The 14,322-nt window shown below is 46.0% G+C and overlaps 1 long non-coding RNA gene across 1 annotated transcript in view; it reads right to left on the bottom strand.

Annotated features, from left to right (window-relative positions):
* The window catches only part of LOC126078536 (uncharacterized), a 90,747-nt gene that overhangs the window by 46,676 nt on the left and 29,749 nt on the right, over nucleotides 1-14,322 (bottom strand). The window contains exons 2-3 of the long non-coding RNA XR_007518071.1: nucleotides 11,868-12,198; nucleotides 770-925 (exon numbers count right to left, since the gene is read on the bottom strand). This is a non-coding gene — a long non-coding RNA (uncharacterized LOC126078536). The remainder of the gene's footprint in view (nucleotides 1-769; nucleotides 926-11,867; nucleotides 12,199-14,322) is intronic.

Here is a 14,322-nt window from a genome sequence, read left to right as displayed (position 1 = left end):
GAAAAGCCAAGTGGAAGCCATTAAAACTGCCCCTACCTAGAAGAATAGTAAACCGAAAGCCATACTGTATTCCTGGAGGGATTGCAGAGATTAGTGCCACCATCAAGGACTTGAAGGATGCAGGGGTGGTGATTCCCACAACATCCCCATTCAGCTAGCTTATTTGGCCTGTACAAAAAACAGATGGACCTTGGAGAATGACAAAACTTAACCAGATGGTGACTCCAATTGCAGCTGCCTTTCCAGATGTAGTTTCATTGCATGAGCAAATCAGTACATCTTCTGGTACCTGGTATGCACCTATTGATCTGGCTAATGTCTTTTTCTCCATACCTGTTTTGAAGGACCATCAGAAGCAGTTTGCTGGCAAGGCCAGCAATACATCTTCTGTTGCCTACCTCAGAGCTAGCGCATTTTCAGTTGTATGAGTGTTTGTTGTCTCATGTTAGGCACTAGTATGACTTTGTAATTTTCTTTATTCAGAAATTATATATGGTTTAAGGAGATGTGTACAAATGCCAAGCTGACAAGAGGTGGACTGTGATAGTTAAGATTGTGTATCAACTTGGCTGGACCATGATTCTCAGTGTTTATTTGTGATCATTCCCATGATAGGATCTGCTGTGAGTAGCCAGTCAGTTGAAAGGGAGTTTATTTGGGCATGTGGTCTGTATCAAGATACAAGCAGATGGCTTTTGCCTGCTCTGGATCCTGCAACTGGCTCCTGTCATCTGACCTCCAGTTCTTGGGACTTGAGCTAGCGGCTTACCTGCTGATCTTGGAATTTGTGGTCTTCATAGCCTGTGGGCAGGAGCCCTGCTCTCCGACCTGCCAATCTTGTGTTCACCAGCCTCTGCAGCTACATGAGTCAGGAGAAGCCTTGTGGTCTGGTCTGCAGATCTTGGGAACTGTCAGTCTTCACAGCCTGTGAGCAAGAGCACTGCTATATGACCTGCGGATCTTGGTTTCACCAGCCCCTGTGATGTTCCAGCCTCTACAGCTGTGTGAGCCATTTCCTTGATAGAAATCTCTCTCTATATATACATTTTTTATACACTTTACTGGTTTTGCTTCTATAGAGAACCAGCCTAAGACAGAGGGGAGTTATGTCATTGCTGGGAGGGAGTGGCAGTCTAGGCTCCCCACTAGGCCTCTAGAGGAGCCCTGGTGATGCAGTGGTTCAAGCACTGAGCTGCAAACTGAAAGGTCACCAGTTTGAACCCACTAGCTGCCCTGTGGGACAAAGGTGTGGCAGTCTGCTTCTGTAAAGATTTACAGTCTTGGAAACCCTATCAGGCTCTTCTGCTCTGTCCTATAAGTTCTCTATGAGTCAGAATTGACTTGATGGCCACAAGTTTGTTTTTGTTTTGGTAGTATGCTTTTGATGATACTGCCTGTCCCATGTTGCCTCCACTGATGCCTGGAGGAGAAAGTTACATTGTTACCCATGGGAAGTGGTAGAAGTTCCAGCTTCCTACTAGGCCTCCTCTGACACCATTCCAGCTTGGAGGGGGAGGGGCAGAGGTGGAAATCCAGTATCCCCATATGGTCTCCAGTGACACCCTGAGTTGTGGGCAGAAAGGAGGGAAGAAAGGGTGAAAGAAAGGAGGCCTCCTTACTGACAGGAAGGGATGAAAATCCTGGGTCCCCAGTTAGCTTTTGCTGGTGGAGGTGGGGGTCACAGTTTGTTCTCTCGGGCTGGAGTAGGCAGTTATTGCCTAGGAGGTTTCTGTTTTGCCAGACTGCCTCTTTCCTAGTCCTTTGGCTTCAGAGAGCCAGCTTTTCCTATGACTGTTTTATCTGTGCCTTTTGGCATTTCTAGTTCCCCGCTAGCATTTCCAGCACCCAGTCTGGGATATAGGCAGGAAAAAGAAAACCTGGGGAACTAAAGGTCCCTTGCTGAGGGAGAGGAAGGGCCTGGTCTGAGGCCCAGGGTTGAATCGGCGGCGGGGGTGGGGGGGGGCCTCAAGAAAAGATGGCTTTCTGGGGGTGTGGGAAGTGAGGAGTGGGTGATCAAATTTGGAAAGAAAGACATCACTCCTACCTTCCCTGAGAAGGCAACGTGTCTCTCGGCTGCCTCTGACAGCTCCTCTTCATGCTATTTTGCACAATATACAATTTCTTTGCATAACAGACAGGATAATCTCATTTTCTCACTGGCTACACAGCTTAGCTTTCAATCAATTATCCCCAAATACATTGTAAAAGTCTCCATGTCACATCCCCACCTGCACTGTGCTCCCTTTTCCCTGTCAAGGAATTTGCAAATCAATTGCTTTAACAATAAAAATACTTTCCACAAATTGCCTGGAATGCCTGTGATGTCACCCATGGTTAATGCATTCCTGATAAATAATGCATCAGGAAGTGGGAGGCTCTTTTCTCCCTCCCTGGATGCAATAAAGCCAGCAGCCTGCTCTAGTGACCACAGTCTGGCTCTGCCTTGGGACATAGGCCTGTCTGGCTGGTGCTGGGAGGCTTGGTGAGGTGGTGGTTGGGTGCATTGGAGGCCCGGCTATGGTGCAGGCCGGAGTGAGGTGGAGCAGTGCAGCTGGGGTGAGGGAGTGCTGGCTCCACCTCCATTATCTGGATCACCCCAGGGAAGCCTCCACTTTTCGCTGAGATGGGGAATGGCTGCCCATCCCTCTCAAAATCAGTAATGGTTCCCCATAATGTGATTGAGGAGCTTGGCATGTGGTGGGGATGTGAGAAGCGGCAGCTGTCTTCACTGTCGGGCTGTGGGGCCCAAGGGACAGAGCCCTGAGACCCACAGAGAGGACAGGTATAGCTGGGAAGTGGAGTCATTTCCCACTGCTGGCCAGGCTCTCGGGCCAAGTTACACAGAGGTCTGGTCCCCCAAGCTCACATCACCACTCCATGCATGCAAGATTCCCCTGAGCTTGGAGTGGGGCTGGCCTCCCTGGACTAGAGCTGCAGAGCCCAGAGTGCCTCGAAGCCAGCCATGACTTTGCGGGGCAGCTGTGCGTCCTGGGACTTAGCTGGTCTCGTCTGAGTGGAGTGGGGGCAGGAAAGTCTGCACCTCCGTGAATGAAGTTGTGCAGGTTCTTCATCATCTGCTGTGTGCAGTGCCTGCACGTGCACATGCACATGTGTGTATGCATGTTTGTGCGTACATGTGTGTATAGGCGCATGTGTGTGCATGCACATGTGTGTGCATGTACGTGTATGCATATGTACATACTTGTGTGTGCATGTATGTGATCACTTCATGAGTGCGATGGGTGGGGCGGTGAACATAGCACAAGGGTGTAGCACCCTCTGACTGAGGACTTAAAGTGCAGACTGGGCCCAGGGAAGGGGGCCGATAGATGGGGATGGGCTTTGTTTTGCCCTTTCTATCACAACTTGTAGGTGGGGAAAGTGTGAGACAGCTCTGATAGCTCAGACATCTCTAAGTTTTTTGTTTTTTTTTTTATTGTGGAAAGGGAGACTAGGGCTAGGGAATGTCTGATGTGTAGGAACAAAGTTACTTTTCCTGCACAATTATTAATTAGAGTTTAATAGTTATAATTATACACTTAATTGTGCTCATGAGGAACCTTTACATAGATCAAGAGGCAGTTATTTGGACAGAACGAGGGGATACTGATTGGTTTAAAGTCAGGAAAGGTGTGCATCAGGGTTGTATTCTTTCACCATACCTATTTAATCTGTATGTTGAACAAATAATACGAGAAGCTGGACTATATGAAGAAGAATGGGGCATCAGGATTGGCGGAAGACTCATTAACAACCTGCGTTATGCAGATGACACAGCCTTGCTTGCTGAAAGTGAAGAAGACTTGAAGCTCTTACTAATGAAGATCAAAGACCACACCCTTCAGTATGGATTACACCTCAACATAAAGAAAACAAAAACCCTCACAACTGGACCAATGAGCAACATCATGATAAACGGAGAAAAGATTGAAGTTGTCAAGGATTTCATTTTACTTGGATCCACAATCAACAGCCATGGAAGCAGCAGTCAAGAAATCAAAAGATGCATTGCACTGGGCAAATCTGCTGCAAAGAACCTCTTCAAAGTGTTGAAGAGCAAAGATGTCACCCCGAAGACTAAGGTGCGCCTGACCCAAGCCATGGTATTTTCAATCGCATCATATGAATGTGAAAGCTGGACAATGAATAAGGAAGACCAAAGAAGAGTTGATGCATTTGAATTGTGGTGTTTGCGAAGAATATTGAATATACCACGGACTGCCAAAAGAACGAACAAATCTGTCTTGGAAGAAGTGCGGCCAGAATGCTCCTTAAAGGCAAGGATGACGAGGCTGCGTCTTACATAGTTTGTACATGTTGTCAGGAGGGATCGGTTCCTGGAGAAGGACATCATGCTTGGCAGAGTACAGGGTCAGCGGAAAAGAGGAAGACCCTCAACGAGGTGGATTGACACAGTGGCTGCAACAATGAGCTCAAGCATAACAACGATTGTAAGGATGGCACAGGACCGGGCAGTTTTTCATTCTGTTGTGCATAGGGTCACTATGAGTCAGAACCGACTCGACGGCACCTAACAACAACAACAATAAGAAGTGCATTTTGATATTGCAAGTTAAAATCGTAGAGCTTCTAGAAAATCAAAATGAATTACAGCACAGTTTACAACAGCCAACATAAACAAAGGATCTGGAAGCCACCTGAGGTCCCATGCTTAGAGGAAGGATCTGGTTCCAGTGCTGCCTGTGTCCCCTCCTACATGAACATGTGCCTGTCCCCACTGCATTTAACCAGGCAAACTCTGCCTCTTCCTTAATTGATGACTTGTATCTAGTTCATATTAGAAAATCTATAAATGAGGGAAAAGCCTATCCACATGAAGAGCTACTAAAGCCCTGGGCAGAAAGGGCTTGGCTCCAGCTAGGGAATTTAAAGCGGATTTCAGAAGGAGAAGGCTTGGGGTTGAGCGTGAGGGTTGAGAAAGGCAAGGGACATTCCTGAGGCCAATCAGAGGGGAACTAGCTTCTCAGGATGCAGGACTGACACAAGCAACGTTTCAGAGGCTGGAGAGTGCACAGAGCATGCACAGAATGGTTGTTGGATTCCACAGGTGGAACGGTGGGAGAGAGTGAAGCTTCTCTGAGGACAGACTGGTGTGTTTCTTAAAGTGCTAGCTCCATAAGGTGCACTGGGACATGCAGCCAGCCTGGGTTTTGCAAGTGAGGAGGTCTGCAGGGTTCTGCCACTCATGATACACCCAGGAGACTGACAGCACCAGTGAATGGCTCCAGGAGGTCCTTGGGGGGCTTCATACTTAATGAGAAGTCCCTGCCTTTGTTTCATAGTTCACATTAACATAACACAGGGGTGAACTTTGGTGGAATGTACTTTGGGAAATACTTTCATAAACTGTGAGGAGCCTTTGAACTCATGTTCATTACAGTTCGGGTTCCTTGGGCCGGACTCCCGCCCTGAACAGGACCTACCGCCCAGAACACTAGGGCACCCAGCAGACCCCAGGGTGGCCCCACCCCTTAGGGTTCATAGAGGAATTCCTCTAAGGACCCAATGCTGGGGACAGACCTGTGGGGTCATCTGTGGCCATAGTCAGAGTCTGTAGGTCTGCACACAGAGACCTTATCAACAGTGCTGAGCCAGAGGATAGGTGAGTACTGGAGAAGAAATGGAACCTGAAGTGTATGGAGTTAGAGCTGATAGGGATTATGTTTTGGGATTTTATTGTTGTTATTAAAAACCAAAAACGCCTGTTGCTGTCAAGTCGATTCTGACTCATGGTGACCCTATGGGACAGAGTAGAACTGACCCATAGGGTTTCCTAGGCTGTAAGCTTTATGAAGGAGCCCTGATGGTGCAATGGTCAAGAGCTCAGGCTGCTAACCGAAAGGCTGGCAGTTCAAATCCACCAGATGCTCCTTGAAAATCTGATTAGGCAGTTCTACTCTATCTTACAGGGTCGCCAGGAGTCAGAATCGACTCAAAGACAACTGGTTTGGTTTTGGTTTAATCTTTACAGAACCAGACTGTTACATCTTTCTGCCATGGAGGAGATGGTGGATTCAAACCATCAACCTTTCAGTTAGCAGCCAAGCACTTAACCACTGCGCCACAAGGGCTCATTTTATTAGTTGTTGTCAAAATCGGCTCCGACTCGTGGTGACCCCATGTACAACAGAACAAAATGTTGCCCGACCCTACTCCATCTTTACAATCGTTGGTATGTGCAAGTCCATTGTTGCAGCCACTGTGTATTTTAAGTGGCTTCCAGTCTAGGGGGCTCATTGTTCAGGACTGTATTAGACAGTATTCTGTTGTGATCCATAGGGTTTTTTCTTTGATTTTTGGAAATAGATCACTAAGGCTTCCTTCCTAGTTTGTCTTAGTCTGGAAACTCAAATGAAACCTGTCTACCATGGGGGACCCTGATGGTATTTGAAATACCTGTGGCATAGCTTCCAGCATCGTAGCAACACACAAGCCACCACGGTACAATAAACTGAAAGATAGGTGGTGGTTCTATATTTTAGACCCCACAAAATTTGGGTCTACCCTGGAGTTAGGGCAGGGTCACTGAGGAGGGGAGGTGGGCACATAGGAGGAGTTAACTCCAAATGCCCCCTTCCCTGACCTGTGCCCTCCCTCCTTCTCCCCTTGTGATGCTCTAGGTAGGGCCTGGGTTCTTGCCCCTTGCCAAGGCCACACATCCAGTCAGGGTCGCCAGTACTCCTCAGGCAAAGTGAGCTCAAAGGCAAAACAATGAAGAAGCAGAGGGAATCTCAAGTGGCTGACAAAACTGAGGGAAACTGTGAACCTCACCAGTGACAAGACAGGCCCTAAGAGAGTAGTTTACACCCAACCAGATTAGAAAAATTGGAAAGCCAAGTAACAGCAAGCGTGGACTGAGATGTGGGGGCATGGGCCATCATATCCTGTGGGTGCAAGAGCAGCTGGCCAGAATTTGGGGAAACGCTGCTCCTGGGCCCGTGTCCTGTGACACCCTCACCTGGGCCCTCACTGCATCATCTGTGGAAGCCCACAGAGAGGTGGATAACAGGAGTGCCGTCAGTGTGGCAGCAAAAGCAGTGGGCCAGGCACACATGAGACTCTGATAGATCTTAGAACCAGGTGCTGAGGACAAAGTCAGAAAAGGAAATGGAATTTATGGCCCAAAACCATTTGTGTAAATCAAGATACACACCCTCACAAGACAGATTCAAAGATGTGTCCAAAATCCAGGAAGTGTACCCAACATATCTGAGTGGTGCCTCCAATGGAAGGAGGATGGAGGTTGTGACTGGGGACAAAAGAGGAAAATAAAAGTAACACCAGAGCAGTGTCTTGGCCTGGGTTCCCAGAAAATGAAGCCTCAGGAAGGGCTGAATACTGTGTGGAAACACAGGGGAGGAAGGCAACACATAGTGATGCCCCACACTGGCCTCCAACTCATGGTGGGCCATTCCACAGGTGCATAAACCTGGCCACAGCTGGGCACATGGGAAATCTCTGAACTGGCAATGTGGGGAAGCCACAAGTCGGAACAGTTCTATTGGAGGGTGAGAGGAAGAGGGGATTTGTCTGTGGCTCCCTCCCATCCCCTCTTCCGTTGGTCAAAGTTCAAACCCTAAGCTGGGTTATATCATTGGCCTCTTTGGCAGCATGTTATCTCTGAGTCTAAACATGATGGCAGGAGAATCAGGGAACCCAGGAGTGTGGCTCGTTGGCTTCAAGCAGAGGGACAATGCCAAGTAGTTGGTTGTGCCAATGGCTGAGGTGGAGCAAGGGGTTGAGGGTCAGGAGACAGGTGAGAAGGCTAAGAGAATCTGAGAGTGTGCCTGGGAGGAGCTGGCACAGCCTAATAACGGAGAGGCAAGGGTTTAGGGAATGAGGAACATACACTCAAGGCTCCTTGCCAGACAAGAGAGATATATATCCCTAAGATGTCTGCAGACCTGAGTGTGAATCCTTGAGCATATGATGTAACTGCTTAGTCTCAGTGTCCATATTGATACTATTGTTGTTAGTTGATGTCAAGTCTTACTCACGGCAATCTTAAGTACAACAGAATAAAATGCTTCCTGGTCCTGCATTATCCTCATGGTCAACGGCATATCTGAGTCCATCCTTGCCACCTGTACAGTTCCTCTCACCAAGGGTCTCCCTTGTGCTCATTGGCCCTCTGCTTTAGCAAACACAATGTCCTCCTCAAGCAATTGATCCCTCCTGATAATGTGTCCGAAGCAAGGTACTCAGACAATGTTCTGTTGTGATCCATAGGGTTTTCCTTGGCTAATTTTCAGAAGCCGATCACCAGGCCTTTCTTCTAAGTCTGTCTTAGTCTGGAAGCTCCACTAAAACCTGTCCACCATGGGTGACCCTGATGGTATTCGTAATACCGGTAGCATAGCTTCCAGCATCACAGCAACACACAAGCCACCACAGATGACAAACTGTCAGGCCAGAGGTCCATACTGATAGAATGGAGATAATAACACGAAGATCTTTGTGAATATAAAGTGCCCCCAGCACACAGCTGGCACTCAATAAATGCAGCCATTATTGCCATGGTGAGGTAGGCAGAGCATGCTCTGCAGAGCAGCTCTAGTCTGGGTCAGCCAGCCCCAATTCGAGCCCCGGGACCACTACATTTCTCAGCTTGTTTTGTCATAGGCCTTTTCCTTGTACCACACCCTGGGATCCTGCATTGAGGTCCCCCTTCTCCCAGGAAAACCCCTTCCAGATTCATTTCTCCCTTCTAGCCAAGCACACTATTTATTTTTTCTACTTAGGTTTCTGTGTTTTGACACTTGATGACATCCAGCTTCACACTCAGAGTTCTCTGTGTACCAAGCACTAATTATTTCATGTGTTCCAAAATAGAGACAACAAAATGCCACTTATAGTGTTAATTGAATTTGTTTTACCCCAGGGAAACTTGTAATAAAAAGGTTTTATTCAATTTATTCATTAATTCAGCCATCCACTTATCAGACGTTTATCAAGTGCTTACTACAAGTGCTTACCCCAGGCATGGTGGGGATGCCCAAGTTCTAAAAGTCAGACCCTGACCCTGCTCTGTGTCCCTACAGATCACAAGGGCGGGTAGACGGACATGGTGTTCAGGTACCAAAAGCAAGCCTGAGTGGATGCATGAAGGGGCTGTCCAGGCTGAGTTGCGCAGGATGAGAAGATTCCAAAGGTGGAAGAGGGGAAGATGGCATGGTCAAGCAAAGGAAATACATTTGATGAGGGTCCTGACAAGGCAGGGTCCCTGGGGTAAAAGGAGTGGCAGGAGAGGAGAAGGAGTGTTAGATGGGTTCAGAATGAGACTGGCTTTGAATGCCAGGCCAAGGCTTTATTCTGTAGGACTTAAACCCAGAATTTAAAGAACTTTGCATTGTAGAAAGACAACTGTGGGCAGCCACAGGACTAGGCAGGGGGGCTGACTGGAAGGCACAATGCCAGGTCCAGTGAGGGTCTGGTCAAATTGAGATGACCTGGAGTGCACACACATTGGATGCTTCTTGATAAGATCACTGAGAGCTGCCTGCCATGTCAAACACCCTTGAGGGCTCACCCAGTCCTGAATCTGGGTGAGTTGCTAATTGTGGACATCTGGCTCCTCTGCTGCTACTGCAGTGTTCAGGAAAGCAAAGTTTGCTCACAGACATCCAGTTGATGACCCTATAAATTTTTCTCTTTTTGTTTTCAGGCATGTGCTTACTTTATAAAACCAGATGGATTATATGTGTTAACACGTTCTATCCAATATAGGGCATAAACTACTGGAACTATTGCTGAGGTGGAGAGGCTTGGTGGCAGTTCCCAGGAGGTGTCATGGACCTTTGTAAGAGGTGCCAAGGTGTGTGAGGCGTCCAGATCTGGGGATTTCCCAGTGCTCATACCTGAACGCGATGCATCAGGAGAGCAAAGAAAGAAGGTAAGACTAGCAGATGGCATCTTCAAGACAAGGAGCTCTGAGTGATTTCTCTCAATAACGGCCCTGTTGCTGGTAATGGGACGGGGGCTGTTATGGTGACAGGAGGAGGTGGGCAGTGTGAACAGGGTGTGAACTCTTCCGAGCTGAGCTGGAGGGAAAACGTCTCCTTCTCCCAGGATGATGGTGGGTCACAAGGAATCAAGAACATGTCCTAATATTCTTCAGGTCAGATGGATTTTTATTATTGTCTTAGCATTAATCCCCTGAACCTCAGAAAAACCAGGGCCTCCAGTGGGAGTGGGGATGCCCAGAGGCAGTATATGTGCTGGCAGTTTGCAGATCTTAATCAGAGAAACAAACCCTTGGGCTAGGCAGCTGACAAAGATGAAAGGAGGAAAGAGGGTGGAACTGATAAAGTATTCAAAGAAATAATAGCTGAAGCTTTGGCAAATTTAGCAAAATACAAAAACCTATAGATTCAAGAAGCTCAATAAACCCTAAAGAGAAGAAACCCAAAGAAAACCATGCCAAGACATTTGTCTGAACACTAAAGACAAAAAATCTCAAAAGCAGTGAGAGGGAAATGACATCTTACCCTAAGGGAAAACAATTCACATGACAGCAGATTTCACATGAGAAACCATGGACACAGAGAAAGTGGCACAAAATTTTTCAAGAGCTGAAAGAAAAGAACTGGCAACCCAGGATCCTATACCCAGGGAAAATACACTTCAGGAATTAAGGGGAAAGCAAGATATTCTCAAATGAAGGAAAACTAAGAGAATGTGTTGCCAGTAGACCTATCTTAAAAGAAAAGCAAAGGGAAGTTCTTGAAACAGGAAAAAAAAAAATCACAAAAGAAGAAATCTTGAAACATTAAGAAGGAAGAAAGAACAGAAAGAGTAAAAATATGGGTAAATACAATAAACTTTCCTTCTCCTTTTAAGTTTCCTAAAGTATTTGATGGTTGAAGCAGAAACTATATCATTGTCTGATATGGTTCTTAATGTATGTAGAGGAAATATTTAAGACAGTTGTATTATAAATGGGGGTGGGTAATGGCACATGAAATGAGATAAGGTTTCTACATTTCACTGGAACTGGTAAAATGACAACACCAGACTGAAGTTTATAGCACTAGATGCTTACATTAGAAAAGAGGAAAAAAATCAATAATCTAAGCTTCTACCTTAAGAAGTCTGGATAGAAGGGCCATATAAAAGCAATTCACTGCACTTTAACTTGGTAGTCTTTAGATGCCTACAGATCGTGTCATGATAGTCCCTGTGCATTCCTGATATTGGTAATTTTTGTCTTCCTTCTTTTTTTCTTTGTCAGTCTTGGTAGAGGTTTGTCAATTTATTGATCTTTTCGAAGAACTGGCTTTTTGTTTTTTGACTATTAATTTTTTCTGTTTTCAATTTAAATCCTGGTTGCATAGTGGTTCAGTGCTACAGCTGCTAACGAAAGAGTTGGCAGTTCAAATCCACCAGGTACTCCTTTGGAAACTCTATAGGGGCAGTTCTACTCTGTCCTACAGGGTCGCTATGAGTTGAAATTGACTTGACGGCAACAGGTTTGGTTTTTGGGTTTTAGCCATACTCTTGTAACTCCCATGAAATGATTGGGTGGGGCTATTCAAATAAGGTGACTGTGGCCCACCAAGGGGATTGGTCAGTTTTGCTATCTCACTAGGCTTAGCAAGAGCCAATCCCAGAGGTTGAGTAGGGACCTCACTACCATCAAGAAGAAGAGCTAGGAGTGGAGCATGTCCTGTGAACCCAGGGTCCCTGTACTGAGAACCTTCTAGACTCAGGAGACAGAGCTGTAATACTGGAGACTGCTCAAGATGGCGAGAGGCAGCAGCAAGTATGGTAGGGTCCAGCGGCAGGGAAATGTTGGTAGTAGAACCAGGAGATTTGTACAAGACAGTGCAGAGGGCTTCACAACTCACAGAGTGAGGCGACTACAGTGGGCTTGCTGACCCATGGAGCGAGAAAGCTGAGCACCTTCAGGCAGGAGGCTTCTGGTGGAGTAGGGTGTCTCTGGCCACTTATCATTGGAGCTAAAGAGCTTTGTAACACTTGCTTGAGCAGGGTAGAGGCCAGACCTGAGGCAAGGCAGAGGCCCAGAGCAAGGGCCAAGACTAAGAACAAGGCCTGCCTGCCTGTAGGCATAGCAGAGAAGGAGCAGAGAGGTTGAAAGTTGTCCTGATTGATGAACTGCATATTGTCTCCTGAGTTGTCCCTGTTACTTCCAAATTGATCTTCATCCTGAATTGTAACCTGTAAAAAAAAAAAAAAAACCCACTACCATTGAGTCGATTCCAACTCATAGCAGCCCTAATAAACCCCATAAACATGAGTATGGTCTGTGAGTTCTGTGTGGTGCAACAAATAATCAAACCCAGCAGAGAAGTAGAGAATGCCATGAGAGGGATGATGGCTGGTGTCAGAATTGGTAAAAATTGTTGGAGAGTCTGGTCTCCAACTGATAAAAATCATCTTTGGGCTGACGCTGATGTTGGTTCTTCTTCACCCTCATGAAGTTAGACAAATTCTGATGCTGCCATTTTACATAAGGAAACACTACAAGGTGAAATCATCTTGCAGAAAGCAATTTGGCCTTTTTTGCTTTCAAGCCATACAAATACCTAAGGCTGATGTTTGAGGGTTACCCAGACCAAGAGGGTCTGCCTGGGGGCCCAAGTCTAACAAAGCCTCATGAGGCACGGCCACATGAGGAGGCTGATAAGAGCCCTAAGCCTGGGGCTTAGATGGGGCTTCCTAGTTGGTGACCATGCATGGGAGAGGGTAGCACACCCTCTTTGGGACATGAAAGCTCCATGCTGTGAATTCCTCCCAGATCTTTCCCTATGTTGTTAGGTGCTGTCAAGTTGGTTCCTACTCATAGAGATGCTGTGTACAACAGAACGAAACAGTGGTCCTGCACCATCCACACAATCGTTGTTATGCTTGAGCCCATTGTTGCAGCCACTGCGTTAGTCCTTTCACTAGTTATCTGTTCATTTGTATCCTTTTTTGTTATATTAAAGCTGTTGTCACTGGTATGGTGTCTCCCATGAGCTCTATGAGTCATTCCAGTGAACTATCAGACCCAAGTAACAGGAAGAACCAGCCAATCTAAGGGGAGGGAGCCATATGAACTCTCAAGCTTGCAGCCAGTACCCACTAACTTACCCCCAGGTAGCTGGGGGTGAGAGATAGAAGGGCTGCATGGGTGGCTGAAATCAGAACTGAACAGGGAAGGGAAGCTGAGAATTCCACAGGATGCAGGTGGAATGTGGAGTGGAATTTGTTACCCACCCCACAATTCGGCCTCAGAAGTGGGTGATCTTAGTGACCTCAGACTGGCTTGCACAATTTGGTATCAGAGGTGGGTAACATTAATCTCACTGGACTGGTTTGCAAAATTGGCTCTGTGAATAGGGTTTGCTAGAGCAACCCTGGCATCACATCTACACACATAATATACAACTTAAACAAAATAGACAAAAGCACAAGTTACCACAACTTCCTCAATATGAAACAGATTATTTGAATAGCATTGTAACTTTTAAAGAAATTGACTATGTAATTTAAAAATTCCTAAAAAGTATATCTCCAGATATACATGGTTTCACTGGAGAGTTCTACCAAATATTTTTAAAAGGGTTAACACCAATTCTACACAATCTCTTTCAGAAGATAGAAGACTTCCAAACTCATTATATGAGGCCAGTATTACCTTGATGTCAAAATAAGACAACGAGAGTACAAAAAAGAAATTACATTTCAATATCTCTCATGAACATAGAAGCAAAAATCCTTAACACAATATTAGCAAATAGAATTCAGTGATAAGTAAAAAGAGTTATACAGCATAACCAAGTGTAGCTTATTCCAAGGGTGCAAGGCTGGCTTAATATATGAAAATTAATCAATGTAACCCACGATTTTTGAACAGACTAAAGAAGAAAATTTACATGATCATATCAATTGATATAAACAAAGTATTTGACAAAATCTAATACTCGTTCATGATTAAAAACTCTCAGCAAGCTAGGAGTAGAGGGAACACTCTCACCCTGATAAATAAGGAGTCCTTGAGTGGCGCAAAAGGTTAAACGCTAGACTATGAGCTGAAAGGTTGACAATTAGAACCCACCCAGAGACAGGCCTGGTGATCTGCTTCTGAAAGGTTACAGCCTCGAAAACCCTATGGAGCAGTTTTACTCTGCACACATGGGGTCTCCATGTGTCAGAATCAACTTGACGGCAACTAACAACAACACAAAAAATCTACACCTAACATCATACTTGATGGTGAAAGACTGAATGTTTCCTCCCTAAGATTGGTAACAATGCAAAAATGTCCACTCTCACCACTTATTCAACATGGTGTTGGAA

This window comes from Elephas maximus, chromosome 6 (genome assembly GCF_024166365.1).
Source record: "Elephas maximus indicus isolate mEleMax1 chromosome 6, mEleMax1 primary haplotype, whole genome shotgun sequence".
Classification (NCBI taxonomy): Eukaryota; Metazoa; Chordata; class Mammalia; order Proboscidea; family Elephantidae; genus Elephas; species Elephas maximus.
Note: the sequence above shows the minus strand (reverse complement) of the source record. Positions and strands in the feature narration are given on the sequence as shown.